We start from the raw sequence: 26,886 nt of genomic DNA on the forward strand, positions 1-26,886 counted from the left end.
AGAGCGATTCTCCCAATGAGTCCTTGATATTTAGTCGTTTTGAGCCAATTTTCTGGATTTTTGAAAATTTCACTTTTTTGTGAAAATATCCACTAAATGAGGGAATAATATGTGTGAGGGTACCCCAGGAGAGTTCCAAATGTGTGTGGGTAGAATATATATCCCACGGGGGTAAAATTGAAAAAAGTTGAAAACACTTTTTTCTTGGACTTACTCATTTTTCCGGCGTTTATCAGACTTTCAGATAGGGCAAATGTCAGTGAGCGTTCCGATTTCAGTTCCAGAGCGATTCGCCCAATGTGTCCTTGATATTTAGTGGTTTTCAGAAAATTTTCTGGATTTTTGGAAAATTTCACTTTTTTTGTGAAAATATCCACTAAATGAGGGTGAGGGTACCCCAGGAGAGTTCCAATTGTGAATGTGTAGAATATATATCTCACGGGGGTAAAATTGAAAAAAGTTGAAAACACTTTTTTCTTAGACTTAGTCATTTTTCCGGCGTTTATCAGACTTTCAGATAGGGGAAATGTCAGTGAGCGTTTCGATTTCAGTTCCAAAGCGATTCGCCCAATGAGTCCTTGATATTTAGTCGTTTTCAGCCAATTTTCTGGATTTTTGGAAAATTTCACTTTTTTGTGAAAATATCCACTAAATGAGGGAATAATATGTGTGAGGCTACCCCAGAAGAGTTACAAATGTGTGTGGGTAGAATATATATCCCACGGGGGTAAAATTGAAAAAAGTTGAAAAAATTTTTTTTTTGGACTTAGTCATTTTTCCGGCGTTTATCAGACTTTCAGATAGGGGAAATGTCAGTGAGCATTCCGATTTCAGTTCCAGAGCGATTCGCCCAATGAGTCCTTGATATTTAGTCGTTTTCAGCCAATTTTCTAGATTTTTGAAAATTTCACTTTTTTGTGAAAATATCCACTAAATGAGGGAATAATATGTGTGAGGGTACCCCAGGAGATTTCCAAATGTGTGTGGGTAGAATATATATCCCACGGGGGTAAAATTGAAAAAAGTTGAAAAAAATTTTTCTTTAGACTTCGTCATTTTTCCGGCGTTTATCAGACTTTCAGATAGGGCAAATGTCAGTGAGCATTCCGATTTCAGTTCCAGAGCGATTCGCCCAATGAGTCCTTGATATTTAGTCGTTTTCAGACAATATTTTGGATTTTTGAAAATTTCACTTTTTTGTGAAAATATCCACTAACTGAGGGAATAATATGTGTGAGGGTACCCCAGGAGAGTTCCAATTGTGAATGGGTAGAATATATATCTCACGGGGGTAAAATTGAAAAAAGTTGAAAACACTTTTTTCTTAGACTTAGTCATTTTTCCGGCGTTTATCAGACTTTCAGATAGGGGAAATGTCAGTGAGCGTTCCGATTTCAGTTCCAAAGCGATTCGCCCAATGAGTCCTTGATATTTAGTCGTTTTCAGCCAATTTTCTGGATTTTTGGAAAATTTCACTTTTTTGTGAAAATATCCACTAAATGAGGGAATAATATGTGTGAGGCTTCCCCAGAAGAGTTACAAATGTGTGTGGGTAGAATATATATCCCACGGGGGTAAAATTGAAAAAAGTTGAAAACACTTTTTTCTTACACTTAGTCATTTTTCCGGCGTTTATCAGACTTTCAGAGAGGGCAAATGTCAGTGAGCGTTCCGATTTAAGTTCCAGAGTGATTCGCCTAATGAGTCCTTGATATTTAGTCGTTTTGAGCCAATTTTCTGGATTTTTGAAAATTTCACTTTTTTGTTAAAATATCTACAAAATGAGGGAATAATATGTGTGAGGGTATCCCAGGAGAGTTCCAAATGTGTGTGGGTAGAATACTTATCCCACGGGGGTAAAATTGAAAAAAGTTGAAAAAAATTTTTTTTTGGACTTAGTCATTTTTCCGCCGTTTATCAGACTTTCAGATAGGGGAAATGTCAGTGAGCATTCCGATTTCAGTTCCAGAGCGATTCGCCCAATGAGTCCTTGATATTTAGTCGTTTTCAGCCAATTTTCTGGATTTTTGAAAATTTCACTTTTTTGTGAAAATATCCACTAAATGAGGGAATAATATGTGTGAGGGTACCCCAGGAGAGTTCCAAATGTGTGTGGGTAGAATATATATCCCACGGGGGTAAAATTGAAAAAAGTTGAAAAAATTTTTTTTTTGGACTTAGTCATTTTTCCGGCGTTTATCAGACTTTCAGATAGGGGAAATGTCAGTGAGCATTCCGATTTCAGTTCCAGAGCGATTCGCCCAATGAGTCCTTGATATTTAGTCGTTTTCAGCCAATTTTCTAGATTTTTGAAAATTTCACTTTTTTGTGAAAATATCCACTAAATGAGGGAATAATATGTGTGAGGGTACCCCAGGAGATTTCCAAATGTGTGTGGGTAGAATATATATCCCACGGGGGTAAAATTGAAAAAAGTTGAAAAAAATTTTTCTTTAGACTTCGTCATTTTTCCGGCGTTTATCAGACTTTCAGATAGGGCAAATGTCAGTGAGCATTCCGATTTCAGTTCCAGAGCGATTCGCCCAATGAGTCCTTGATATTTAGTCGTTTTCAGACAATATTTTGGATTTTTGAAAATTTCACTTTTTTGTGAAAATATCCACTAACTGAGGGAATAATATGTGTGAGGGTACCCCAGGAGAGTTCCAATTGTGAATGGGTAGAATATATATCCCACGGGGGTAAAATTGAAAAAAGTTGAAAACACTTTTTTCTTAGACTCAGTCATTTTTCCGGCGTTTCTCAGACTTTCAGATAGGGGAAATGTCAGTGAGCGTTCCGATTTCAGTTCCAAAGCGATTCGCCCAATGAGTCCTTGATATTTAGTCGTTTTCAGCCAATTTTCTGGATTTTTGAAAATTTCACTTTTTTGTGAAAATATCCACTAAATGAGGGAATAATATGTGTGAGGGTACCCCAGGAGAGTTCCAAATGTGTGTGGGTAGAATATATATCCCACGGGGGTAAAAATGAAAAAAGTTGAAAAAAATTTTTCTTTAGACTTCGTCATTTTTCCGGCGTTTATCAGACTTTCAGATAGGGCAAATGTCAGTGAGCGTTCCGATTTCAGTTCCAGAGCGATTCTCCCAATGAGTCCTTGATATTTAGTCGTTTTGAGCCAATTTTCTGGATTTTTGAAAATTTCACTTTTTTGTGAAAATATCCACTAAATGAGGGAATAATATGTGTGAGGGTATCCCAGGAGAGTTCCAAATGTGTGTGGGTAGAATATTTATCCCACGGGGGTAAAATTGAAAAAAGTTGAAAACACTTTTTTCTTGGACTGTCATTTTTCCGGCGTTTATCAGACTTTCAGATAGGGGAAATGTCAGTGAGCGTTCCGATTTCAGTTCCAGAGTGATTCGCCCAATGAGTCCTTGATATTTAGTCGTTTTCAGCCAATATTTTGGATTTTTGAAAATTTCACTTTTTTGTGAAAATATCCACTAACTGAGGGAATAATATGTGTGAGGGTACCCCAGGAGAGTTCCAAATGTGTGTGGGTAGAATATATATCCCACGGGGGTAAAATTGAAAAAAGTTGAAAACACTTTTTTCTTGGACTTACTCATTTTTCCGGCGTTTATCAGACTTTCAGATAGGGCAAATGTCAGTGAGCGTTCCGATTTCAGTTCCAGAGCGATTCGCCCAATGAGTCCTTGATATTTAGTGGTTTTCAGACAATTTTCTGGATTTTTGGAAAATTTCACTTTTTTTGTGAAAATATCCACTAAATGAGGGTGAGTGTACCCCAGGAGAGTTCCAATTGTGAATGGGTAGAATATATATCCCACGGGGGTAAAATTGAAAAAAGTTGAAAACACTTTTTTCTTAGACTTAGTCATTTTTCCGGCGTTTATCAGACTTTCAGATAGGGGAAATGTCAGTGAGCGTTCCGATTTCAGTTCCAAAGCGATTCGCCCAATGAGTCCTTGATATTTAGACGTTTTCAGCCAATTTTCTGGATTTTTGGAAAATTTCACTTTTTTGTGAAAATATCCACTAAATGAGGGAATAATATGTGTGAGGCTACCCCAGAAGAGTTACAAATGTGTGTGGGTAGAATATATATCCCACGGGGGTAAAATTGAAAAAAGTTGAAAACACTTTTTTCTTACACTTAGTCATTTTTCCGGCGTTTATCAGACTTTCAGATAGGGCAAATGTCAGTGAGCGTTCCGATTTAAGTTCCAGAGTGATTCGCCTAATGAGTCCTTGATATTTAGTCGTTTTGAGCCAATTTTCTTGATTTTTGAAAATTTCACTTTTTTGTTAAAATATCTACAAAATGAGGGAATAATATGTGTGATTGTATCCCAGGAGAGTTCCAAATGTGTGTGGGTAGAATACTTATCCCACGGGGGTAAAATTGAAAAAAGTTGAAAAAAATTTTTTTTTGGACTTAGTCATTTTTCCGCCGTTTATCAGACTTTCAGATAGGGGAAATGTCAGTGAGCATTCCGATTTCAGTTCCAGAGCGATTCGCCCAATGAGTCCTTGATATTTAGTCGTTTTCAGCCAATTTTCTGGATTTTTGAAAATTTCACTTTTTTGTGAAAATATCCACTAAATGAGGGAATAATATGTGTGAGGGTACCCCAGGAGAGTTCCAAATGTGTGTGGGTAGAATATATATCCCACGGGGGTAAAATTGAAAAAAGTTGAAAAAAATTTTTTTTTGGACTTAGTCATTTTTCCGGCGTTTATCAGACTTTCAGATAGCGGAAATGTCAGTGAGCATTCCGATTTCAGTTCCAGAGCGATTCGCCCAATGAGTCCTTGATATTTAGTCGGTTTCAGCCAATTTTCTAGATTTTTGAAAATTTCACTTTTTTGTGAAAATATCCACTAAATGAGTGAATAATATGTGTGAGGGTACCCCAGGAGATTTCCAAATGTGTGTGGGTAGAATATATATCCCACGGGGGTAAAATTGAAAAAAGTTGAAAAAAATTTTTCTTTAGACTTCGTCATTTTTCCGGCGTTTATCAGACTTTCAGATAGGGCAAATGTCAGTGAGCGTTCCAATTTCAGTTTCAGAGCGATTCGCCCAATGAGTCCTTGATATTTAGTCGTTTTCAGCCAATTTTCTGGATTTTTGGAAAATTTCACTTTTTTTGTGAAAATATCCACTAAATGAGGGAATAATATGTGTGAGGCTACCCCAGGAGAGTTAGAATTGTGAGTGGGTAGAATATATATCCCTCGGGGGTAAAATTGAAAAAAGTTGAAAACACTTTTTTCTTGGACTTAGTCATTTTTCCGGCATTTATCAGACTTTCAGATAGGGCAAATGTCAGTGAGCATTCCGATTTAAGTTCCAGAGCGATTCTCCCAATGAGTCCTTGATATTTAATCGTTTTGAGCCAATTTTCTGGATTTTTGAAAATTTCACTTTTTTGTGAAAATATCCACTAAATGAGGGAATAATATGTGTGAGGGTATCCCAGGAGAGTTCCAAATGTGTGTGGGTAGAATATTTATCCCACGGGGTAAAATTGAAAAAAGTTGAAAACACTTTTTTCTTGGACTGTCATTTTTCCGGCTTTTATCAGACTTTCAGATAGGGGAAATGTCAGTGAGCGTTCCGATTTCAGTTCCAAAGCGATTCGCCCAATTAGTCCTTGATATTTAGTCGTTTTCAGACAATATTTTGGATTTTTGAAAATTTCACTTTTTTGTGAAAATATCCACTAACTGAGGGAATAATATGTGTGAGGGTACCCCAGGAGAGTTCCAATTGTGAATGGGTAGAATATATATCCCACGGGGGTAAAATTGAAAAAAGTTGAAAACACTTTTTTCTTAGACTTAGTCATTTTTCCGGCGTTTCTCAGACTTTCAGATAGGGGAAATGTCAGTGAGCATTCCGATTTCAGTTCCAAAGCGATTCGCCCAATGAGTCCTTGATATTTAGTCGTTTTCAGCCAATTTTCTGGATTTTTGGAAAATTTCACTTTTTTTGAAAATATCCACTAAATGAGGGAATAATATGTGTGAGGCTACCCCAGAAGAGTTACAAATGTGTGTGGGTAGAATATATCTCCCACGGGGGTAAAATTGAAAAAAGTTGAAAACACTTTTTTCTTAGACTTAGTCATTTTTCCGGCGTTTATCAGACTTTCAGATAGGGGAAATGTCAGTGAGCATTCCGATTTCAGTTCCAGAGCGATTCGCCCAATGAGTCCTTGATATTTAGTCGTTTTCAGCCAATTTTCTGGATTTTTGAAAATTTCACTTTTTTGTGAAAATATCCACTAAATGAGGGAATAATATGTGTGAGGGTACCCCAGGAGAGTTCCAAATGTGTGTGGGTAGAATATATATCCCACGGGGGTAAAAATGAAAAAAGTTGAAAAAAATTTTTCTTTAGACTTCGTCATTTTTCCGGCGTTTATCAGACTTTCAGATAGGGCAAATGTCAGTGAGCGTTCCGATTTCAGTTCCAGAGCGATTCTCCCAATGAGTCCTTGATATTTAGTCGTTTTGAGCGAATTTTCTGGATTTTTGAAAATTTCACTTTTTTGTGAAAATATCCACTAAATGAGGGAATAATATGTGTGAGGGTATCCCAGGAGAGTTCCAAATGTGTGTGGGTAGAATATTTATCCCACGGGGGTAAAATTGAAAAAAGTTGAAAACACTTTTTTCTTACACTTAGTCATTTTTCCGGCGTTTATCAGACTTTCAGATAGGGCAAATGTCAGTGAGCGTTCCGATTTAAGTTCCAGAGTGATTCGCCTAATGAGTCCTTGATATTTAGTCGTTTTGAGCCAATTTTCTGGATTTTTGAAAATTTCACTTTTTTGTTAAAATATCTACAAAATGAGGGAATAATATGTGTGAGGGTATCCCAGGAGAGTTCCAAATGTGTGTGGGTAGAATACTTATCCCACGGGGGTAAAATTGAAAAAAGTTGAAAAAAATTTTTTTTTGGACTTAGTCATTTTTCCGCCGTTTATCAGACTTTCAGATAGGGGAAATGTCAGTGAGCATTCCGATTTCAGTTCCAGAGCGATTCGCCCAATGAGTCCTTGATATTTAGTCGTTTTCAGCCAATTTTCTGGATTTTTGAAAATTTCACTTTTTTGTGAAAATATCCACTAAATGAGGGAATAATATGTGTGAGGGTACCCCAGGAGAGTTCCAAATGTGTGTGGGTAGAATATATATCCCACGGGGGTAAAATTGAAAAAAGTTGAAAAAATTTTTTTTTTGGACTTAGTCATTTTTCCGGCGTTTATCAGACTTTCAGATAGGGGAAATGTCAGTGAGCATTCCGATTTCAGTTCCAGAGCGATTCGCCCAATGAGTCCTTGATATTTAGTCGGTTTCAGCCAATTTTCTAGATTTTTGAAAATTTCACTTTTTTGTGAAAATATCCACTAAATGAGTGAATAATATGTGTGAGGGTACCCCAGGAGATTTCCAAATGTGTGTGGGTAGAATATATATCCCACGGGGGTAAAATTGAAAAAAGTTGAAAAAAATTTTTCTTTAGACTTCGTCATTTTTCCGGCGTTTATCAGACTTTCAGATAGGGCAAATGTCAGTGAGCGTTCCAATTTCAGTTTCAGAGCGATTCGCCCAATGAGTCCTTGATATTTAGTCGTTTTCAGCCAATTTTCTGGATTTTTGGAAAATTTCACTTTTTTTGTGAAAATATCCACTAAATGAGGGAATAATATGTGTGAGGCTACCCCAGGAGAGTTAGAATTGTGAGTGGGTAGAATATATATCCCTCGGGGGTAAAATTGAAAAAAGTTGAAAACACTTTTTTCTTGGACTTAGTCATTTTTCCGGCGTTTATCAGACTTTCAGATAGGGCAAATGTCAGTGAGCATTCCGATTTAAGTTCCAGAGCGATTCTCCCAATGAGTCCTTGATATTTAGTCGTTTTGAGCCAATTTTCTGGATTTTTGAAAATTTCACTTTTTTGTGAAAATATCCACTAAATGAGGGAATAATATGTGTGAGGGTATCCCAGGAGAGTTCCAAATGTGTGTGGGTAGAATATTTATCCCACGGGGTAAAATTGAAAAAAGTTGAAAACACTTTTTTCTTGGACTGTCATTTTTCCGGCTTTTATCAGACTTTCAGATAGGGGAAATGTCAGTGAGCGTTCCGATTTCAGATACAAAGCGATTCGCCCAATGAGTCCTTGATATTTAGTCGTTTTCAGACAATATTTTGGATTTTTGAAAATTTCACTTTTTTGTGAAAATATCCACTAACTGAGGGAATAATATGTGTGAGGGTACCCCAGGAGAGTTCCAATTGTGAATGGGTAGAATATATATCCCACGGGGGTAAAATTGAAAAAAGTTGAAAACACTTTTTTCTTAGACTTAGTCATTTTTCCGGCGTTTCTCAGACTTTCAGATAGGGGAAATGTCAGTGAGCGTTCCGATTTCAGTTCCAAAGCGATTCGCCCAATGAGTCCTTGATATTTAGTCGTTTTCAGCCAATTTTCTGGATTTTTGGAAAATTTCACTTTTTTTGAAAATATCCACTAAATGAGGGAATAATATGTGTGAGGCTACCCCAGAAGAGTTACAAATGTGTGTGGGTAGAATATATATCCCACGGGGGTAAAATTGAAAAAAGTTGAAAACACTTTTTTCTTACACTTAGTCATTTTTCCGGCGTTTATCAGACTTTCAGATAGGGGAAATGTCAGTGAGCATTCCGATTTCAGTTCCAGAGCGATTCGCCCAATGAGTCCTTGATATTTAGTCGTTTTCAGCCAATTTTCTGGATTTTTGAAAATTTCACTTTTTTGTGAAAATATCCACTAAATGAGGGAATAATATGTGTGAGGGTACCCCAGGAGAGTTCCAAATGTGTGTGGGTAGAATATATATCCCACGGGGGTAAAATTGAAAAAAGTTGAAAAAATTTTTTTTTTGGACTTAGTCATTTTTCCGGCGTTTATCAGACTTTCAGATAGGGGAAATGTCAGTGAGCATTCCGATTTCAGTTCCAGAGCGATTCGCCCAATGAGTCCTTGATATTTAGTCGGTTTCAGCCAATTTTCTAGATTTTTGAAAATTTCACTTTTTTGTGAAAATATCCACTAAATGAGTGAATAATATGTGTGAGGGTACCCCAGGAGATTTCCAAATGTGTGTGGGTAGAATATATATCCCACGGGGGTAAAATTGAAAAAAGTTGAAAAAAATTTTTCTTTAGACTTCGTCATTTTTCCGGCGTTTATCAGACTTTCAGATAGGGCAAATGTCAGTGAGCGTTCCAATTTCAGTTTCAGAGCGATTCGCCCAATGAGTCCTTGATATTTAGTCGTTTTCAGCCAATTTTCTGGATTTTTGGAAAATTTCACTTTTTTTGTGAAAATATCCACTAAATGAGGGAATAATATGTGTGAGGCTACCCCAGGAGAGTTAGAATTGTGAGTGGGTAGAATATATATCCCTCGGGGGTAAAATTGAAAAAAGTTGAAAACACTTTTTTCTTGGACTTAGTCATTTTTCCGGCGTTTATCAGACTTTCAGATAGGGCAAATGTCAGTGAGCATTCCGATTTAAGTTCCAGGGCGATTCTCCCAATGAGTCCTTGATATTTAGTCGTTTTGAGCCAATTTTCTGGATTTTTGAAAATTTCACTTTTTTGTGAAAATATCCACTAAATGAGGGAATAATATGTGTGAGGGTATCCCAGGAGAGTTCCAAATGTGTGTGGGTAGAATATTTATCCCACGGGGTAAAATTGAAAAAAGTTGAAAACACTTTTTTCTTGGACTGTCATTTTTCCGGCTTTTATCAGACTTTCAGATAGGGGAAATGTCAGTGAGCGTTCCGATTTCAGTTCCAAAGCGATTCGCCCAATGAGTCCTTGATATTTAGTCGTTTTCAGACAATATTTTGGATTTTTGAAAATTTCACTTTTTTGTGAAAATATCCACTAACTGAGGGAATAATATGTGTGAGGGTACCCCAGGAGAGTTCCAATTGTGAATGGGTAGAATATATATCCCACGGGGGTAAAATTGAAAAAAGTTGAAAACACTTTTTTCTTAGACTTAGTCATTTTTCCGGCGTTTCTCAGACTTTCAGATAGGGGAAATGTCAGTGAGCGTTCCGATTTCAGTTCCAAAGCGATTCGCCCAATGAGTCCTTGATATTTAGTCGTTTTCAGCCAATTTTCTGGATTTTTGGAAAATTTCACTTTTTTTGAAAATATCCACTAAATGAGGGAATAATATGTGTGAGGCTACCCCAGAAGAGTTACAAATGTGTGTGGGTAGAATATATATCCCACGGGGGTAAAATTGAAAAAAGTTGAAAACACTTTTTTCTTACACTTAGTCATTTTTCCGGCGTTTATCAGACTTTCAGATAGGGGAAATGTCAGTGAGCATTCCGATTTCAGTTCCAGAGCGATTCGCCCAATGAGTCCTTGATATTTAGTCGTTTTCAGCCAATTCTCTGGATTTTTTGAAAATTTCACTTTTTTGTGAAATTATCCACTAAATGAGGGAATAATATATGTGAGGGTACCCCAGGAGAGTTCCAAATGTGTGTAGGTAGAATATATATCTCACAGGGGTAAAATTGAAAAAAGTTGAAATTTTTTTTTTCTTGGACTGAGTCATTTTTCCGGCGTTTATCAGACTTTCAGATAGGGGAAATGTCAGTGAGCGTTCCGATTTCAGTTCCAAAGCGATTCGCCCAATGAGTCCTTGATATTTAGTCGTTTTCAGCCAATTTTCTGGATTTTTGGAAAATTTCACTTTTTTTGAAAATATCCACTAAATGAGGGAATAATATGTGTGAGGCTACCCCAGAAGAGTTACAAATGTGTGTGGGTAGAATATATATCCCACGGGGGTAAAATTGAAAAAAGTTGAAAACACTTTTTTCTCACACTTAGTCATTTTTCCGGCGTTTATCAGACTTTCAGATAGGGCAAATGTCAGTGAGCGTTCCGATTTAAGTTCCAGAGTGATTCGCCTAATGAGTCCTTGATATTTAGTCGTTTTGAGCCAATTTTCTGGATTTTTGAAAATTTCACTTTTTTGTTAAAATATCTACAAAATGAGGGAATAATATGTGTGAGGGTATCCCAGGAGAGTTCCAAATGTGTGTGGGTAGAATACTTATCCCACGGGGGTAAAATTGAAAAAAGTTGAAAAAAATTTTTTTTTGGACTTAGTCATTTTTCCGCCGTTTATCAGACTTTCAGATAGGGGAAATGTCAGTGAGCATTCCGATTTCAGTTCCAGAGCGATTCGCCCAATGAGTCCTTGATATTTAGTCGGTTACAGCCAATTTTCTAGATTTTTGAAAATTTCACTTTTTTGTGAAAATATCCACTAAATGAGGGAATAATATGTGTGAGGGTACCCCAGGAGATTTCCAAATGTGTGTGGGTAGAATATATATCCCACGGGGGTAAAATTGAAAAAAGTTGAAAAAAATTTTTCTATAGACTTCGTCATTTTTCCGGCGTTTATCAGACTTTCAGATAGGGCAAATGTCAGTGAGAGTTCCGATTTCAGTTTCAGAGCGATTCGCCCAATCAGTCCTTGATATTTAGTCGTTTTCAGCCAATTTTCTGGATTTTTGGAAAATTTCACTTTTTTTGTGAAAATATCCACTAAATGAGGGAATAATATGTGTGAGGCTACCCCAGGAGAGTTAGAATTGTGAGTGGGTAGAATATATATCCCTCGGGGGTAAAATTGAAAAAAGTTGAAAACACTTTTTTCTTGGACTTAGTCATTTTTCCGGCGTTTATCAGACTTTCAGATAGGGCAAATGTCAGTGAGCATTCCGATTTAAGTTCCAGAGCGATTCTCCCAATGAGTCCTTGATATTTAGTCGTTTTGAGCCAATTATCTGGATTTTTGAAAATTTCACTTTTTTGTGAAAATATCCACTAAATGAGGGAATAATATGTGTGAGGGTATCCCAGGAGAGTTCCAAATGTGTGTGGGTAGAATATTTATCCCACGGGGTAAAATTGAAAAAAGTTGAAAACACTTTTTTCTTGGACTGTCATTTTTCCGGCGTTTATCAGACTTTCAGATAGGGGAAATGTCAGTGAGCGTTCCGATTTCAGTTCCAAAGCGATTCGCCCAATGAGTCCATGATATTTAGTCGTTTTCAGCCAATTCTCTGGATTTTTGGAAAATTTCACTTTTTTGTGAAAATATCCACTAAATGAGGGAATAATATGTGTGAGGGTACCCCAGGAGAGTTCCAAATGTGTGTGGGTAGAATATATATCCCACGGGGGTAAAATTGAAAAAAGTTGAAAACACTTTTTTCTTAGACTTAGTCATTTTTCCGGCGTTTATCAGACTTTCAGATAGGGCAAATGTCAGTGAGCGTTCCGATTTCAGTTCCAGAGCGATTCGCCCAATGAGTCCTTGATATTTAGTCGTTTTCAGCCAATTTTCTGGATTTTTTGAAAATTTCACTTTTTTGTGAAAATATCCACTAAATGAGGGAATAATATATGTGAGGGTACCCCAGGAGAGTTCCAAATGTGTGTAGGTAGAATATATATCTCACAGGGGTAAAATTGAAAAAAGTTGAAATTTTTTTTTTCTTGGACTGAGTCATTTTTCCGGCGTTTATCAGACTTTCAGATAGGGGAAATGTCAGTGAGCGTTCCGATTTCAGTTCCAGAGCGAATCGCCCAATGAGTCCTTGATATTTAGTCGTTTTCAACCAATTTTCTGGATTTTTTGAAAATTTCACTTTTTTGTAAAAATATCCACTAATTGAGGGAATAATATGTGTGAGGGTACCCCAGGAGAGTTCCAAATGTGAGTGGGTAGAATATATATCCCACGGTGGTAAAGTTGAAAAAAGTTGAAAACACTTTTTTCTTGGACTTAGTCATTTTTCCGGCGTTTATCAGACTTTCAGATAGGGGAAATGTCAGTGAGCATTCCGATTTCAGTTCCAGAGCGATTCGCCCAATGAGTCCTTGATATTTAGTCGTTTTCAGCCAATATTTTGGATTTTTGAAAATTTCACTTTTTTGTGAAAATATCCACTAAATGAGGGAATAATATGTGTGAGGGTACCCCAGGAGAGTTCCAAATGTGAGTGGGTAGAATATATATCCCACGGGGATAAAATTGAAAAAAATTTTTTTTTGGACTTAGTCATTTTTCCGGCGTTTATCAGACTTTCAGATAGGGGAAATGTGAGTGATCTTTCCGATTTCAGTTCCAGAGCGATTCGCCCAATGAGTCCTTGATATTTAGTCGTTTTCAGACAATTTTTCTGAATTTTTGAAAATTTCACTTTTTTGTGAAAATATCCACTAAATGAGGGAATAATATGTGTGAGGGTACCCCAGGAGAGTTCCAAATGTGTGTGGGTAGAATATATATCCCACGGGGGTAAAATTAAAAAAAGTTGAAAAAAATTTTTCTTTGGACTTAGCCATTTTTCCGGCGTTTATCAGACTTTCAGATAGGGGAAATGTCAGTGAGCGTTCCGATTTCAGTTCCAGAGCGAATCGCCCAATGAGTCCTTGATATTTAGTCGTTTTCAGCCAATTTTCGGGATTTTTGAAAATTTCACTTTTTTGTGAAAATATCCACTAAATGAGGGAATAATATGTGTGAGGGTACCCCAGGAGATTTCCAAATGTGTGTGGGTAGAATATATATCCCACGGGGGTAAAATTGAAAAAAGTTGAAAAAAATTTTTCTTTAGACTTCGTCATTTTTCCGGCGTTTATCAGACTTTCAGATAGGGCAAATGTCAGTGAGCGTTCCGATTTCAGTTCCAGAGCGATTCGCCCAATGAGTCCTTGATATTTAGTCGTTTTCAGCCAATTTTCTGGATTTTTGGAAAATTTCACTTTTTTTGTGAAAATATCCACTAAATGAGGGAATAATATGTGTGAGGCTACCCCAGGAGAGTTAGAATTGTGAGTCGGTAGAATATATATCCCTCGGGGGTAAAATTGAAAAAAGTTGAAAACACTTTTTTCTTGGACTTAGTCATTTTTCCGGCGTTTATCAGACTTTCAGATAGGGCAAATGTCAGTGAGCATTCCGATTTAAGTTCCAGAGCGATTCTCCCAATGAGTCCTTGATATTTAGTCGTTTTGAGCCAATTTTCTGGATTTTTGAAAATTTCACTTTTTTGTGAAAATATCCACTAAATGAGGGAATAATATGTGTGAGGGTATCCCAGGAGAGTTCCAAATGTGTGTGGGTAGAATATTTATCCCACGGGGGTAAAATTGAAAAAAGTTGAAAACACTTTTTTCTTGGACTGTCATTTTTCCGGCGTTTATCAGACTTTCAGATAGGGGAAATGTCAGTGAGCGTTCCGATTTCAGTTCCAAAGCGATTCGCCCAATGAGTCCTTGATATTTAGTCGTTTTCAGCCAATTCTCTGGATTTTTGGAAAATTTCACTTTTTTGTGAAAATATCCACTAAATGAGGGAATAATATGTGTGAGGGTACACCAGGAGAGTTCCAATTGGGAGTGGGTAGAATATAAATCCCACGGGGGTAAAATTGAAAAAAGTTGAAAACACTTTTTTCTTGGACTTAGTCATTTTTCAGGCGTTTATCAGATTTTCAGATAGGTCAAATGTCAGTGAGCATTCCGATTTCAGTTCCAGAGCGATTCGCCCAATGAGTCCTTGATATTTAGTCGTTTTCAGCCAATTTTCTGGATTTTTTGAAAATTTCACTTTTTTGTGAAAATATCCACTAAATGAGGGAATAATATATGTGAGGGTACCCCAGGAGAGTTCCAAATGTGTGTAGGTAGAATATATATCTCACAGGGGTAAAATTGAAAAAAGTTGAATTTTTTTTTTTCTTGGACTGAGTCATTTTTCCGGCGTTTATCAGACTTTCAGATAGGGGAAATGTCAGTGAGCGTTCCGATTTCAGTTCCAGAGCGATTCGCCCAATGAGTCCTTGATATTTAGTCGTTTTCAACCAATTTTCTGGATTTTTTGAAAATTTCACTTTTTTGTAAAAATATCCACTAAATGAGGGAATAATATGTGTGAGGGTACCCCAGGAGAGTTCCAAATGTGAGTGGGTAGAATATATATCCCACGGTGGTAAAGTTGAAAAAAGTTGAAAACACTTTTTTCTTGGACTTAGTCATTTTTCCGGCGTTTATCAGACTTTCAGATAGGGGAAATGTCAGTGAGCATTCCGATTTCAGTTCCAGAGCGATTCGCCCAATGAGTCCTTGATATTTAGTCGTTTTCAGCCAATATTTTGGATTTTTGAAAATTTCACTTTTTTGTGAAAATATCCACTAAATGAGGGAATAATATGTGTGAGGGTACCCCAGGAGAGTTCCAAATGTGAGTGGGTAGAATATATATCCCACGGGGGTAAAATTGAAAAAAATTTTTTTTTGGACTTAGCCATTTTTCCGGCGTTTATCAGACTTTCAGATAGGGGAAATGTCAGTGAGCGTTCCGATTTCAGTTCCAGAGCGAATCGCCCAATGAGTCCTTGATATTTAGTCGTTTTCAGCCAATTTTCGGGATTTTTGAAAATTTCACTTTTTTGTGAAAATATCCACTAAATGAGGGAATAATATGTGTGAGGGTACCCCAGGAGAGTTCCAAATGTGTGTGGGTAGAATATATATCCCACAGGGGTAAAATTGAAAAAAGTTTAAATTTTTTTTTTCTTGGACTGAGTCATTTTTCCGGCATTTATCAGACTTTCACATAGGGGAAATGTCAGTGAGTGTTCCTATTTTAGTTCCAGATCGATTCGCCCAATGAGTCCTTGATATTTAGTCGTTTTCAGACAATTTTCTGGATTTTTTGAAAATTTCACTTTTTTGTGAAAATATCCACTAAATGAGGGAATAATATGTGTGAGGGTACCCCAGGAGAGTTCCAAATGTGAGTGGGTAGAATATATATCCCACGGGGGTAAAATTGAAAAAAGTTGAAAACACTTTTTTCTTGGACTTAGTCATTTTTCCGGCGTTTATCAGACTTTCAGATAGGGGAAATGTGAGTGAGCGCTCCGATTTCAGTTCCAGAGCGATTCGCCCAATGAGTCCTTGATATTTAGTCGTTTTCAGACAATTTTCTGGATTTTTGAAAATTTTACTTTTTTGTGAAAATATCCACTAAATGAGGGAATAATATGTGTGAGGGTACCCCAGGAGAGTTCCAAATGTGTGTGGGTAGAATATATATCCCACGGGGGTAAAATTGAAAAAAGTTGAAATTTTTTTTTTCTTGGACTGAGTCATTTTTCCGGCGTTTATCAGACTTTCAGATAGGGGAAATGTCAGTGAGCGTTCCGATTTCAGTTCCAGAGCGATTCGCCCAATGAGTCCTTGATATTTTGTCGTTTTCAGCCAATTTTCTTGATTTTTGGAAAATTTCACTTTTTTGTGAAAATATCCATTAAATGAGGGAATAATATATGTGAGGGTACCCCAGGAGAGTTCCAAATGTGAGTGGGTAGAATATATATCCCACGGGGGTAAAATTGAAAAAAGTTGAAAATACTTTTTTCTTGGACTTAGTCATTTTTCCGGCGTTTATCAGACTTTCAGATAGGGGAAATGTCAGTGAGCGTTCCGATTTCAGTTCCAGAGCGATTCGCCCAATGAGTCCTAGATATTTAGTCGTTTTCAGCCAGTTTTCTGAATTTTTGGAAAATTTCAATTTTTTGTGAAAATATCCACTAAATGAGGGAATAATATGTGTGAGGGTTCCCCAGGAGAGTTCCAAATGTGAGTGGGTAGAATATATATCCCACGGGGGTAAAATTGAAAAAAATTTTTTTTTGGACTTAGTCATTTTTCCGGCGTTTATCAGACTTTCAGATAGGGGAAATGTGAGTGAGCTTTCCGATTTCAGTTCCAGAGCGATTCGCCCAATGAGTCCTTGATATTTAGTAGTTTTCAGACAATTTTTCTGGATTTTTGAAAATTTCACTTTTTTGTGAAAATATCCACTAAATGAGGGAATAATATGTGTGAGGGTACCCCAGGAGAGTTCCAAATGTGTGTGGGTAGAATATATATCCCACGGGGGTAAAATTAAAAAAAGTTGAAAAAAATTTTTCTTTGGACTTAGTCATTATTCCGGCGTTTATCAGACTTTCAGATAGGGGAAATGTCAGTGAGCGTTCCGATTTCAGTTCCAGAGCGATTCGCCCAATGAGTCCTTGATATTTAGTCGTTTTCAGCCAATTTTCTGGATTTTTGAAAATTTTACTTTTTTGTGAAAATATCCACTAAATGAGGGAATAATATGTGTGAGGGTACCCCAGGAGAGTTCCAAATGTGTGTGGGTAGAATATATATCCCACAGGGGTAAAATTGAAAAAAGTTGAAAAAATTTTTTTTTTGGACTTAGTCATTTTTCCGGCGTTTATCAGACTTTCAGATAGGGGAAATGTCAGTGAGCGTTCCGATTTCAGTTCCAGAGCGATTCGCCCAATGAGTCCTTGATATTTAGTCGTTTTCAGGAAATTTTCTTGATTTTTTGAAAATTTCACTTTTTTGTGAAAATATCCACTAAATGAGGGAATAATATGTGTGAGGGTACCCTAGGAGAGTTCCAAATGTGTGTGGGTAGAATATATATCCCACGGGGGTAAAATTGAAAAAAGTTGAAATTTTTTTTTTCTTGGACTGAGTCATTTTTCCGTCGTTTATCAGACTTTCAGATAGGGGAAATGTCAGTGAGTGTTCCGATTTTAGTTCCAGATCGATTCGCCCAATGAGTCCTTGATATTTAGTCGTTTTCAGACAATTTTCTGGATTTTTTGAAAATTTCACTTTTTTGTGAAAATATCCACTAAATGAGGGAATAATATGTGTGAGGGTACCCCAGGAGAGTTCCAAATGTGTGTGGGTAGAATATATATCCCACGGGGGTAAAATTGAAAAAAGTTGAAAAATTTTTTTATTTGGACTTAGTCATTTTTCCAGCGTTTATCAGACTTTCAGATAGGGGAAATGTCAGTGAGCGTTCCGATTTCAGTTACAGAGCGATTCGCCCAATGAGTCCTTGATATTTAGTCGTTTTCAGCCAATTTTCGGGATTTTTGAAAATTTCACTTTTTTGTGAAAATATCCACTAAATGAGGGAATAATATGTGTGAGGGTACCCCAGGAGAGTTCCAATTGTGAGTGGGTAGAATATATATCCCACGGGGGTAAAATTGAAAAAAGTTGAAAACACTTTTTTCTTGGACTTAGTCATTTTTCCGGCGTTTATAAGACTTTCAGATAGGGCAAATGTCAGTGAGCGTTCCAATTTAAGTTCCAGTGATTCTCCCAATGAGTCCTTGATATTTAGTCGTTTTGAGCCAATTTTCTGGATTTTTGAAAATTTCACTTTTTTGTGAAAATATCCACTAAATGAGGGAATAATATGTGTGAGGGTACCCCAGGAGAGTTCCAAATGTGTGTGGGTAGAATATATATCCCACGGGGGTAAAATTGAAAAAAGTTGAAAAATTTTTTTTTTTGGACTTAGTCATTTTTCCGGCGTTTATCAGACTTTCAGATTGGGGAAATGTCAGTGAGCGTTCCGATTTCAGTTCCAAAGCGATTCGCCCAATGAGTCCTTGATATTTAGCCGTTTTGAGCCAATTTTCTAGATTTTTGAAAATTTCACTTTTTTGTGAAAATATCCACTAAATGAGGAGAGTTCCAAATGTGTGTGGGTAGAATATATATCCCACGGGGGTAAAATTGAAAAAAGTTGAAAACACTTTTTTTTTGGACTTAGTCATTTTTCCGGCGTTTATCAGACTTTCAGATAGGGGAAATGTCAGTGAGCGTTCCGATTTCAGTTCCAGAGCGATTCGCCCAATGAGTCCTTGATATTTAGTCGTTTTCAGGAAATTTTCTTGATTTTTTGAAAATTTCACTTTTTTGTGAAAATATCCACTAAATGAGGGAATAATATGTGTGAGGGTACCCCAGGAGAGTTCCAAATGTGTGTGGGTAGAATATATATCCCACGGGGGTAAAATTGAAAAAAGTTTAAATTTTTTTTTTCTTGGATTGAGTCATTTTTCCGTCGTTTATCAGACTTTCAGATAGGGGAAATGTCAGTGAGCGTTCCGATTTCAGTTCCAGAGCGATTCGCCCAATGAGTCCTTGATATTTAGTCGTTTTCAGCCAATTTTCGGGATTTTTGAAAATTTCACTTTTTTGTGAAAATATCCACTAAATGAGGGAATAATATGTGTGAGGGTACCCCAGGAGAGTTCCAATTGTGAGTGGGTAGAATATATATCCCACGGGGGTAAAATTGAAAAAAGTTGAAAACACTTTTTTCTTGGACTTAGTCATTTTTCCGGCGTTTATAAGACTTTCAGATAGGGCAAATGTCAGTGAGCGTTCCAATTTAAGTTCCAGTGATTCTCCCAATGAGTCCTTGATATTTAGTCGTTTTGAGCCAATTTTCTGGATTTTTGAAAATTTCACTTTTTTGTGAAAATATCCACTAAATGAGGGAATAATATGTGTGAGGGTATCCCAGGAGAGTTCCAAATGTGTGTGGGTAGAATATATATTCCACGGGGGTAAAATTAAAAAAATTTTTTTTTTGGACTTAGTCATTTTTCCGGTGTTTATCAGACTTTCAGATAGGGGAAATGTGAGTGAGCGTTCCGATTTCAGTTCCAGAGCGATTCGCCCAATGAGTCCTTGATATTTAGTCGTTTTCAAACAATTTTCTGGATTTTTGAAAATTTCACTTTTTTGTGAAAATATCCACTAAATGAGGGAATAATATGTGTGAGGGTACCCCAGGAGAGTTCCAAATGTGTGTGGGTAGAATATATATCCCACGGGGGTAAAATTGAAAAAAGTTGAAAACACTTTTTTCTTAGACTTAGTCATTTTTCCGGCGTTTATCAGACTTTCAGATAGGTCAAATGTCAGTGAGCATTCCGATTTCAGTTCCAGAGCGATTCGCCCAATGAGTCCTTGATATTTAGTCGTTTTCAGCCAATTTTCTGGATTTTTTGAAAATTTCACTTTTTTGTGAAAATATCCACTAAATGAGGGAATAATATATGTGAGGGTACCCCAGGAGAGTTCCAAATGTGTGTAGGTAGAATATATATCTCACAGGGGTAAAATTGAAAAAAGTTGAAATTTTTTTTTTCTTGGACTGAGTCATTTTTCCGGCGTTTATCAGACTTTCAGATAGGGGAAATGTCAGTGAGCATTCCGATTTCAGTTCCAGAGCGATTCGCCCAATGAGTCCTTGATATTTAGTCGTTTTCAGCCAATATTTTGGATTTTTGAAAATTTCACTTTTTTGTGAAAATATCCACTAAATGAGGGAATAATATGTGTGAGGGTACCCCAGGAGAGTTCCAAATGTGTGTGGGTAGAATATATATCCCACGGGGGTAAAATTAAAAAAAGTTGAAAAAAATTTTTCTTTGGACTTAGTCATTTTTCCGGCGTTTATCAGACTTTCAGATAGGGGAAATGTCAGTGAGCGTTCCGATTTCAGTTCCAGAGCGATTCGCCCAATGAGTCCTTGATATTTAGTCGTTTTCAGCCAATTTTCGGGATTTTTGAAAATTTCACTTTTTTGTGAAAATATCCACTAAATGAGGGAATAATATGTGTGAGGGTACCCCAGGAGAGTTCCAATTGTGAGTGGGTAGAATATATATCCCACGGGGGTAAAATTGAAAAAAGTTGAAAACACTTTTTTCTTGGACTTAGTCATTTTTCCGGCGTTTATAAGACTTTCAGATAGGGCAAATGTCAGTGAGCGTTCCAATTTAAGTTCCAGTGATTCTCCCAATGAGTCCTTGATATTTAGTCGTTTTGAGCCAATTTTCTGGATTTTTGAAAATTTCACTTTTTTGTGAAAATATCCACTAAATGAGGGAATAATATGTGTGAGGGTACCCCAGGAGAGTTCCAAATGTGTGTGGGTAGAATATATATCCCACGGGGGTAAAATTGAAAAAAGTTGAAAAATTTTTTTTTTTGGACTTAGTCATTTTTCCGGCGTTTATCAGACTTTCAGATTGGGGAAATGTCAGTGAGCGTTCCGATTTCAGTTCCAAAGCGATTCGCCCAATGAGTCCTTGATATTTAGCCGTTTTGAGCCAATTTTCTAGATTTTTGAAAATTTCACTTTTTTGTGAAAATATCCACTAAATGAGGAGAGTTCCAAATGTGTGTGGGTAGAATATATATCCCACGGGGGTAAAATTGAAAAAAGTTGAAAACACTTTTTTTTTGGACTTAGTCATTTTTCCGGCGTTTATCAGACTTTCAGATAGGGGAAATGTCAGTGAGCGTTCCGATTTCAGTTCCAGAGCGATTCGCCCAATGAGTCCTTGATATTTAGTCGTTTTCAGGAAATTTTCTTGATTTTTTGAAAATTTCACTTTTTTGTGAAAATATCCACTAAATGAGGGAATAATATGTGTGAGGGTACCCCAGGAGAGTTCCAAATGTGTGTGGGTAGAATATATATCCCACGGGGGTAAAATTGAAAAAAGTTTAAATTTTTTTTTTCTTGGATTGAGTCATTTTTCCGTCGTTTATCAGACTTTCAGATAGGGGAAATGTCAGTGAGCGTTCCGATTTCAGTTCCAGAGCGATTCGCCCAATGAGTCCTTGATATTTAGTCGTTTTCAGCCAATTTTCGGGATTTTTGAAAATTTCACTTTTTTGTGAAAATATCCACTAAATGAGGGAATAATATGTGTGAGGGTACCCCAGGAGAGTTCCAATTGTGAGTGGGTAGAATATATATCCCACGGGGGTAAAATTGAAAAAAGTTGAAAACACTTTTTTCTTGGACTTAGTCATTTTTCCGGCGTTTATAAGACTTTCAGATAGGGCAAATGTCAGTGAGCGTTCCAATTTAAGTTCCAGTGATTCTCCCAATGAGTCCTTGATATTTAGTCGTTTTGAGCCAATTTTCTGGATTTTTGAAAATTTCACTTTTTTGTGAAAATATCCACTAAATGAGGGAATAATATGTGTGAGGGTATCCCAGGAGAGTTCCAAATGTGTGTGGGTAGAATATATATTCCACGGGGGTAAAATTAAAAAAATTTTTTTTTTGGACTTAGTCATTTTTCCGGTGTTTATCAGACTTTCAGATAGGGGAAATGTGAGTGAGCGTTCCGATTTCAGTTCCAGAGCGATTCGCCCAATGAGTCCTTGATATTTAGTCGTTTTCAAACAATTTTCTGGATTTTTGAAAATTTCACTTTTTTGTGAAAATATCCACTAAATGAGGGAATAATATGTGTGAGGGTACCCCAGGAGAGTTCCAAATGTGTGTGGGTAGAATATATATCCCACGGGGGTAAAATTGAAAAAAGTTGAAAACACTTTTTTCTTAGACTTAGTCATTTTTCCGGCGTTTATCAGACTTTCAGATAGGTCAAATGTCAGTGAGCATTCCGATTTCAGTTCCAGAGCGATTCGCCCAATGAGTCCTTGATATTTAGTCGTTTTCAGCCAATTTTCTGGATTTTTTGAAAATTTCACTTTTTTGTGAAAATATCCACTAAATGAGGGAATAATATATGTGAGGGTACCCCAGGAGAGTTCCAAATGTGTGTAGGTAGAATATATATCTCACAGGGGTAAAATTGAAAAAAGTTGAAATTTTTTTTTTCTTGGACTGAGTCATTTTTCCGGCGTTTATCAGACTTTCAGATAGGGGAAATGTCAGTGAGCATTCCGATTTCAGTTCCAGAGCGATTCGCCCAATGAGTCCTTGATATTTAGTCGTTTTCAGCCAATATTTTGGATTTTTGAAAATTTCACTTTTTTGTGAAAATATCCACTAAATGAGGGAATAATATGTGTGAGGGTACCCCAGGAGAGTTCCAAATGTGTGTGGGTAGAATATATATCCCACGGGGGTAAAATTAAAAAAAGTTGAAAAAAATTTTTCTTTGGACTTAGTCATTTTTCCGGCGTTTATCAGACTTTCAGATAGGGGAAATGTCAGTGAGCGTTCCGATTTCAGTTCCAGAGCGATTCGCCCAATGAGTCCTTGATATTTAGTCGTTTTCAGCCAATTTTCGGGATTTTTGAAAATTTCACTTTTTTGTTAAAATATCCACTAAATGAGGGAATAATATGTGTGAGGGTACCCCAGGAGAGTTCCAAATGTGTGTGGGTAGAATATATATCCCACAGGGGTAAAATTGAAAAAAGTTGAAAACACTTTTTTCTTGGACTTAGTCATTTTTCCGGCGTTTATCAGACTTTCAGATAGGGGAAATGTGAGTGAGCGCTCCGATTTCAGTTCCAGAGCGATTCGCCCAATGAGTCCTTGATATTTAGTCGTTTTCAGACAATTTTCTGGATTTTTGAAAATTTTACTTTTTTGTGAAAATATCCACTAAATGAGGGAATAATATGTGTGAGGGTACCCCAGGAGAGTTCCAAATGTGTGTGGGTAGAATATATATCCCACAGGGGTAAAATTGAAAAAAGTTGAAAAAATTTTTTTTTTGGACTTAGTCATTTTTCCGGCGTTTATCAGACTTTCAGATAGGGGAAATGTCAGTGAGCGTTCCGATTTCAGTTACAGAGCGATTCGCCCAATGAGTCCTTGATATTTAGTCGTTTTCAGCCAATTTTCGGGATTTTTGAAAATTTCACTTTTTTGTGAAAATATCCACTAAATGAGGGAATAATATGTGTGAGGGTACCCCAGGAGAGTTCCAATTGTGAGTGGGTAGAATATATATCCCACGGGGGTAAAATTGAAAAAAGTTGAAAACACTTTTTTCTTGGACTTAGTCATTTTTCCGGCGTTTATAAGACTTTCAGATAGGGCAAATGTCAGTGAGCGTTCCAATTTAAGTTCCAGTGATTCTCCCAATGAGTCCTTGATATTTAGTCGTTTTGAGCCAATTTTCTGGATTTTTGAAAATTTCACTTTTTTGTGAAAATATCCACTAAATGAGGGAATAATATGTGTGAGGGTACCCCAGGAGAGTTCCAAATGTGTGTGGGTAGAATATATATCCCACGGGGGTAAAATTGAAAAAAGTTGAAAAATTTTTTTTTTTGGACTTAGTCATTTTTCCGGCGTTTATCAGACTTTCAGATTGGGGAAATGTCAGTGAGCGTTCCGATTTCAGTTCCAAAGCGATTCGCCCAATGAGTCCTTGATATTTAGCCGTTTTGAGCCAATTTTCTAGATTTTTGAAAATTTCACTTTTTTGTGAAAATATCCACTAAATGAGGAGAGTTCCAAATGTGTGTGGGTAGAATATATATCCCACGGGGGTAAAATTGAAAAAAGTTGAAAACACTTTTTTTTTGGACTTAGTCATTTTTCCGGCGTTTATAAGACTTTCAGATAGGGCAAATGTCAGTGAGCGTTCCAATTTAAGTTCCAGTGATTCTCCCAATGAGTCCTTGATATTTAGTCGTTTTGAGCCAATTTTCTGGATTTTTGAAAATTTCACTTTTTTGTGAAAATATCCACTAAATGAGGGAATAATATGTGTGAGGGTATCCCAGGAGAGTTCCAAATGTGTGTGGGTAGAATATATATTCCACGGGGGTAAAATTAAAAAAATTTTTTTTTTGGACTTAGTCATTTTTCCGGTGTTTATCAGACTTTCAGATAGGGGAAATGTGAGTGAGCGTTCCGATTTCAGTTCCAGAGCGATTCGCCCAATGAGTCCTTGATATTTAGTCGTTTTCAAACAATTTTCTGGATTTTTGAAAATTTCACTTTTTTGTGAAAATATCCACTAAATGAGGGAATAATATGTGTGAGGGTACCCCAGGAGAGTTCCAAATGTGTGTGAGTAGAATATATATCCCACGGGGGTAAAATTGAAAAAAGTTGAAAAATTTTTTTATTTGGACTTAGTCATTTTTCCAGCGTTTATCAGACTTTCAGATAGGGGAAATGTCAGTGAGCGTTCCGATTTCAGTTACAGAGCGATTCGCCCAATGAGTCCTTGATATTTAGTCGTTTTCAGCCAATTTTCGGGATTTTTGAAAATTTCACTTTTTTGTGAAAATATCCACTAAATGAGGGAATAATATGTGTGAGGGTACCCCAGGAGAGTTCCAATTGTGAGTGGGTAGAATATATATCCCACGGGGGTAAAATTGAAAAAAGTTGAAAACACTTTTTTCTTGGACTTAGTCATTTTTCCGGCGTTTATAAGACTTTCAGATAGGGCAAATGTCAGTGAGCGTTCCAATTTAAGTTCCAGTGATTCTCCCAATGAGTCCTTGATATTTAGTCGTTTTGAGCCAATTTTCTGGATTTTTGAAAATTTCACTTTTTTGTGAAAATATCCACTAAATGAGGGAATAATATGTGTGAGGGTATCCCAGGAGAGTTCCAAATGTGTGTGGGTAGAATATATATTCCACGGGGGTAAAATTAAAAAAAGTTAAAAAAAAATTTTTTTTGGACTTAGTCATTTTTCCGGTGTTTATCAGACTTTCAGATAGGGGAAATGTGAGTGAGCGTTCCGATTTCAGTTCCAGAGCGATTCGCCCAATGAGTACTTGATATTTAGTCGTTTTCAGACAATTTTCTGGATTTTTGAAAATTTCACTTTTTTGTGAAAATATCCACTAAATGAGGGAATAATATGTGTGAGGGTACCCCAGGAGAGTTCCAAATGTGAGTGGGTAGAATATATATACCAAGTGGGTAAAATTGAAAAAAGTTGAAAAAATTTTTTTTTTGGACTTAGTCATTTTTCCGGCGTTTATCAGACTTTCAGATAGGGGAAATGTCAGAGAGCATTCCGATTTCAGTTCCAGAGCGATTCGCCCAATGAGTCCTTGATATTTAGTCGTTTTCACCCAATATTTTGTATTTTTGAAAATTTCACTTTTTTGTGAAAATATCCACTAAATGAGGGAATAATATGTGTGAGGGTACGCCAGGAGAGTTCCAAATGTGTGTGGGTAGAATATATATCCCACGGGGGTAAAATTGAAAAAAGTTGAAAACACTTTTTTTTTGGACTTAGTCATTTTTCCGGCGTTTATCAGACTTTCAGATAGGGGAAATGTCAGTGAGCGTTCCAATTTCAGTTCCAGAGCGATTCGCCCAATGAGTCCTTGATATTTAGTCGTTTTCAGCCAATTTTCGGGATTTTTGAAAATTTCACTTTTTTGTGAAAATATCCACTAAATGAGGGAATAATATGTGTGAGGGTACCCCAGGAGAGTTCCAAATGTGTGTGGGTAGAATATATATCCCACAGGGGTAAAATTGAAAAAAGTTGAAAACACTTTTTTCTTGGACTTAGTCATTTTTCCGGCGTTAATCAGACTTTCAGATAGGTCAAATGTCAGTGAGCATTCCGATTTCAGTTCCAGAGCGATTCGCCCAATGAGTCCTTGATATTTAGTCGTTTTCAGCCAATTTTCTGGATTTTTTGAAAATTTCACTTTTTTGTGAAAATATCCACTAAATGAGGGAATAATATATGTGAGGGTACCCCAGGAGAGTTCCAAATGTGTGTAGGTAGAATATATATCTCACAGGGGTAAAATTGAAAAAAGTTGAAATTTTTTTTTTCTTGGACTGAGTCATTTTTCCGGCGTTTATCAGACTTTCAGATAGGGGAAATGTCAGTGAGCATTCCGATTTCAGTTCCAGAGCGATTCGCCCAATGAGTCCTTGATATTTAGTCGTTTTCAGCCAATATTTTGGATTTTTGAAAATTTCACTTTTTTGTGAAAATATCCACTAAATGAGGGAATAATATGTGTGAGGGTACCCCAGGAGAGTTCCAAATGTGTGTGGGTAGAATATATATCCCACGGGGGTAAAATTAAAAAAAGTTGAAAAAAATTTTTCTTTGGACTTAGTCATTTTTCCGGCGTTTATCAGACTTTCAGATAGGGGAA

Source organism: Phyllobates terribilis, unplaced genomic scaffold (genome assembly GCF_046119375.1).
Source record: "Phyllobates terribilis strain yellow unplaced genomic scaffold, ASM4611937v1 Scaffold_2__4_contigs__length_985480577, whole genome shotgun sequence".
In the NCBI taxonomy this organism is placed as follows: domain Eukaryota; kingdom Metazoa; phylum Chordata; class Amphibia; order Anura; family Dendrobatidae; genus Phyllobates; species Phyllobates terribilis.